The sequence below is a fragment of the Myodes glareolus genome, chromosome 26 (assembly GCF_982192425.1).
Source record: "Myodes glareolus chromosome 26, mMyoGla1.1, whole genome shotgun sequence".
NCBI lineage: Eukaryota > Metazoa > Chordata > Mammalia > Rodentia > Cricetidae > Myodes > Myodes glareolus.
In genome coordinates, this window is record NC_142051.1 from 45,962,144 (window position 1) to 45,968,143 (window position 6,000).

At 34.6% G+C, this 6,000-nt stretch overlaps 1 pseudogene; it reads left to right on the forward strand.

Moving 5' to 3' along the window:
* The first annotated feature begins 3,843 nt into the window (after window positions 1–3,843).
* Window positions 3,844–4,606, forward strand: LOC125400876 (olfactory receptor 4A15-like; annotated as a pseudogene).
* Window positions 4,607–6,000: the final 1,394 nt, after the last annotated feature.

Genomic DNA, 6,000 nt, shown 5'->3' on the forward strand with positions numbered 1-6,000 from the left:
GTTTGTCTGTATCAGTATTCATGGAGCTGGGATTTCAGAATCTGGAATGATAAACCCAAATAAGAATGATGGAATACAGATTAAGACTATTTTCTGCCTTTAGTCAGCCTGAGTTAACTACACCTACAGGCTAGTATACTTGAGACCCCGAAGTTTTAAAGTGGGTTTTTTTTTTAAATTTTCATTTCTCTGATGACTAAAGATGTTGAACATTTACTTAAGTGTCTTTCAGCCATTTTAGATTCCTCTGTTTAGAATTCTCTGTTTAGGTCTCTGAGATTCCATCTTACATCTGTAAGAATGACCAAGATCAAAAACACTGATGACAGCTTATGCTGGAGAGGTTGTGGGGAAAAGGGAACGCTTTGCTGGTGGAAATGCAAGTTGGTACAGTTCCTTTAAATGTCAGTGTGGTAATTTCTCAGAAAATTAGGAAACAACCTTCCTCAAGGCACAGTAATACCATTTTGGGGTAGATATTCAAAGGATGCTCAATCGTGCCACATGGACATGTGCTCAACTATGTTCATAGAAGCATTGTTTGTCATAGCCAGACCCTGGAAACAACCTAAATGTCCCTCAACCAAAGAATGGATAAGGAAATTGTGGTACATTTACACAGTGGAGTACTACACAGCAGAAAAAAAATAATGACATCTTGAATTTTTCAAGACAATGAATGGAGCTAGAAAACGTTATTTTGAGTGCAGTAACCCAGACACAGAAAGACAATTATCACATGTACTCACTCATAGGTGGTATTTAAACATAAAGTAAAGAAAACCAGCCTACAAACCCCAATCCCAGAGAATTTAGACAACAATGAGGGCACTAAGAGAGACCTACATAGATCTAATCTACATAAAAAAAGTTGAAAAAGACAAGATCTCCTGAGTAAATTGGGGGCATAGGGACCCTAGGGGACAATTGAACTGGGGAAGGGAGAGCAGGGAGGGGAGCAGAGAAAATTGTAGAACTCAATAAAAATCAATAAAATATAAAGTGTTTTTTTAGTTTTTTGTGTAAAACACAAATTCCAATTATTTTATTAAGTATTCATTAGTCTCCAACTAAATTCACCTATGTAGCCTCAGCATGCATAATAATATTTATTTACTATTTCAAGAAATTTTGTCAAAAGAAAGATTTCAGATTTCTGTGTTGCAAATCAATACTAAAGGTTTTGCAATTACAAAATATTCCAAATATTCAGTTAAAAAGTACAAACAAGGTTAAAAGTAATACTTCATTTTTTTGTTTTGTTTTGTTTTTTTCTGAAAGACTGATCAGTCTGAATCCTTGCAAGCATGAGGAGAATTGTTTAGCTGGAAGTCTTTCAAAATCCAGATTAGCGCTTAGGTAATTTTTCTCTCTCTTAAGAAGTGGAATCAATGTGTAAATCTGTAATCATTCTGGACCAGTAATCAGAAACCATACTCCTGAATTTGATCTGAATGAGTAGACCCTTACATTGGTAATTAAGGATATGTATTTATTTTTAAAAGTTTTTTAAAATTTTATCTGTGATGTTGTGGTAATCATTTTAATTAAGGGTCCATTGTGACCATTAAAATGTGTGTGGATCTATATAAAACTGCAATGCTTTTGAATGTCTTAATACTATAAAAATCTGGAATCTATTTTCCTGATTGCAGTTCTTAACAACTAATTTCCAGAGTAACTACTTGAGGAATCTTCCACTGGACAGGCACTTATAGCATCAACTGGGATCTCTTAGCATTGTTAAATATGTTAAATATTAGAGGATAATGTAGAACTGAAGTCACTGAATGAAGGGATTTAAAGAATCTAGAATAATCCTTTAGTTGCTGCTACTTCGATTGTTGTAAACAGCAGGACAAGTAAGAAGAACAAAAATCAGCTGTCCAGATCAGTGAAGTGAGGAGTATACAAAAAACATAGAATAGAGGTAAGTGCTTTCTTGAAAGCAATATAGGGCAAAAGGATAGAATGTTTTTAAAATGGACTTATATAAGTGTGATGAAAGGGTAATGCAATATAGGGAGAAAATTAATGATGAGGGAAATAGTGGGGGAAATACACAAGAGTTGTGTTCTTGAGAGTGTTAAAAGAGTGGGCTGGTGAGATAACTCAACTGGTAACAGTCTACCATATAACCTGATAACTTGAGTTTTCTCCTCCTCCAGGACTCACATGGGAATCAACTTCTGCAAACTGTCCTCTGGCCTCCTCATGAGTGCCATGTCATGTGTAAATGTATATGGTATTGTAGTTTGGTATATGAAATCAATTTGCACCCCTCCCATGTTAGTTTCATCCTTTCACATAAGACTCTTTATTTCTCCCTGCATCAACAGTATAGATATAAAAGGTGTTTACAAAAAATATTTTTCATTTTTCTTACATAAAGTATTTATAATAAATGTGTGTCATTTCATTTTATGCATATTTTTATGCTTATTGCTGTTTTGTTCAACAATCTTTTTGAAATAATCATTTTTCTTTTAAATGAATATTTTTTATACTTAATAGATTTTGTGTTCTACTTATTTGTTGTAATTTATTTTACTGTTTCAATTTTTTTGCTTCCTCTAACCATAAATAAAACAGCAAAGTGTGTCCTCATGTTCCATGACTTTAATTTCTTTGTAACAAATTTAAAGGGTACAACTGGTGAGATAAGTACTTGTATTTTCTCATTCAATAAAGATTGCCAAATTGTATTCAAAATATAAAATTTATATTACACTTCAGAATACAAAAATATCCTTTTCCACTACACGAGCAACTTGTTGTTGATTTGATAAGTATAGACTTACATTTTAATTTTAGCATCCTATAATGTTTTTTATTTTGTGCTAATGTGTAAATTTTAGTATCTTATGTATTTTTTCAAATATTTTTATGTATTTCTTTTAAATGCTCTTTAAATATTAAAAACTTGTATTTAAAATCATTTTCTTATATTTTAAATATAATACAATATACCCTATGGTGTTTTCTGTTAACATCTTCTTTCAAGCTTTTGTTTCTTTTATATATCACTTTAATCTTACATTAAAACTTTAATTCATATTATTTTGTTTTTGTAATGAAAAAAGTAAAAATACTGCAGGATTCCCAGAGGCACTAGGCAGCAGGAATGCTGTAGCTCCCCAAACTGTGGGTAGCAGGCCATGTGGCGGCAGGCAATGGACCCTGGGAGCAGCCAGTCCCAGGCAGGGAGACAGAGACATGGATAGGCAGGACATGCAGAATGAGGTTGAATATTTATTCAGGGGGTTATGGAGGGGGAAGCGAGAAGGGGGTTTTGGAGGGGGAAGTGAGAAGGGGGAGGGAGAGAGAGAGAGGGAGAGAGAGAGAGAGGAAAGGAAAAGAGAGAGAAAAGAGAGGAGAAGCCAAGATGGTGAGGGAGGGAGGGAATTCAGGGAGTGGGCGTGGCTTGTCTCTTAAAGTGACAAACAATCATAACAGTTTTTTTTATCTTACTAGTTTTATGTCTGACTTTATCAGCTATCTGGTAAATATAAAAGCTAGCTCAGGCAGCTCATTTATTTTACAAACTGAAATATATCTTTTTTCTCATATATCTCTAATATTTTTGGTTGTGAGCCCAGCCCTCCTCTTATAACTCTAATTTCTTATATCTCTTTCAATTAGGCTGTAATGTTACTGAATTTGGAGACTCCTATTTGTGTTATCTATAAGTTTGGAGATAAAATAAACCATTATTTCTATTTTCTTATTTCTAGAATGAATAAACAATTTTTTAAAAAATTTTGAAGTCACTGAAAAAATTTGAAATAATTTGTTTGACTCATGACATAAAAATATACAGAAGGAACAAAGTATAAAATATATATGAAACAAAGAAACAATATGACTGAATTTGTTCTCTTGGGTCTCACTCAAAGTCCAGAAGGCCAGAAAATATTATTTGTTGTGTTCATGATTATCTACATTGTGACAATGGCAGGCAACCTGCTTATTGTTGTGACTGTTGTGGTCAGCCCAAGTTTAGATGTCTCCATACATTTCTTTCTAGGCTACTTCTCATTTATGGATGCTGTTTATTGAACTATAGTTACACCAAATACATTTATAGGCTTACTTTAGAGAAGAAAGCCATTTCCTTTCAAGCTTGTATGACCCAGCTTTTTATAGGACACTTATTTGGTGGTGTTGAAATTTTACTCTTGGTTGTCATGGCTATGACTGGTATGTGGCTATCTACAAACCCTTGCATTATCTGACCATCGTGAACCAATGAGTGTGTGTTCTGTTATTGTTGCTGGCCTAGGTTGGGGGTTTTGTGCATGCTGTAGTTCAAATTCCCTTTGTATATAACCTTCTCTTCTTTGGTCCTAATGTCATTGATTACTTCATCAGTGACATGTACCTCTTATTTAAACTGGCCTGCGCAGACACTTATGTTATTGGCCTCATGGTTGTTGCCAACGATAGGGCCATCTGTGAGGTCATTTTTATGCTGTTGCAATTTTTTTTGTGGGGTCTTTCTTCACTGCCCAAAGAATCTCAGTCAGAAAGAAAGTGCAAAGCTTTGTGCACCTGTGAATCCCACATCACTGTGGTAGTCTTCTTCATTGTAGAAGAAGGAGAATAATTGTGGATCAAAGACCCAGAAAATATATTCAACAAAATTATAGAGGAAAACTTTCCCAACCTAAAGAACGATATTTCAATGAAGGTTCAAGAAGCATACAGAACACCGAATAGACTGGATTAAAAAAAACATCCCCTCACCATATAATAATCAAAACACAAAACATACAGCTTAAAGAACGAATATTAAGAGCTGCAAAGGAAAAAGGTCAAGTAACTTATAAAGGTAAACCTAACAGACTTACACCGGACTTCTCTATGGAAATCATGAAAGACAGAAGGTCCTGGATAGAGGTACTGCAGAAACTAAGAGACCATGGATGCAAGCCCAGACTACTATACCCAGCCAAGCTATCATTCATGATCAATGGAAAAAACAAAATGTTCCAGGATAAAAACAAATTTAAACAATATGTAGCCACAAATCCAGCCTCACAGAAAGTAATAGAAGGAAAATCGCAACCCAAGGAATCTAACATTGCCAACACTGCCTACAATAACTCAGACATCAAGCAACCCTTCACAAGCACAACTCAAAGAAGGAAAACACACAAACTCTACTACACAAAAAAATAATTAAAAGAAATATCCGGAGGCAACAACCACTGGTCATTAATATCACATAATATTAATGGACTCAAATCATCTATAAAAAGTCACAGACTAAGAGATTGGATACAAAAACAGGATCCAACATTCTGCTATTTACAAGAAACACACCTCAACCACAAAGACAGACATCTACTTAGAATAAAGGGTGGGGGAAAGGTTTATCAAGCTAACAGATCTAAGAAACAAACAGGTGTGGTCATTCTAATTTCAAAAAAAACTGACTTCAAACTAAAATCAATCAGAAGAGATGGAGATGGACATTTCATACTCATAACAGGAGGAAGTCTCAATCCTGAATATCTATGCCCCTAATATAAAAGTACCCACTTATGGAAAGGAAACACTTCTAGAAATCAAGGCAGTCATCAAACCACACACACAAATAGTAGGAGACTTCAACACACCTCTCTCACCAATGGACAGGTCAATCAGACAGAAACCCAAAAGAGAAATAAGAGAATTAATAGAGGTAATGAATCAAATGCACTTAACAGATATCTATAGAACATTCCACCCAAATAGGAAAGAATATACCTTCTTCTCTGCAGCTCATGGAACCTTCTCGAAATTGACCACATACTCGATAACAAAGTAAACTTCCACAGATACAAAAAATATTAGTAACCACCTGTGTCTTGTCGGATCACCATGGAATAAAGTTAGAATTCAACAACAATTCTAACCCCAGAAAGCCTACAAACTCATGGAAGATGAACAGTCAACTACTGAATCACCCCTGGGTCAAGAGAGAAATAAAGAAAGAAATTAAAGTCTTCCATGAAT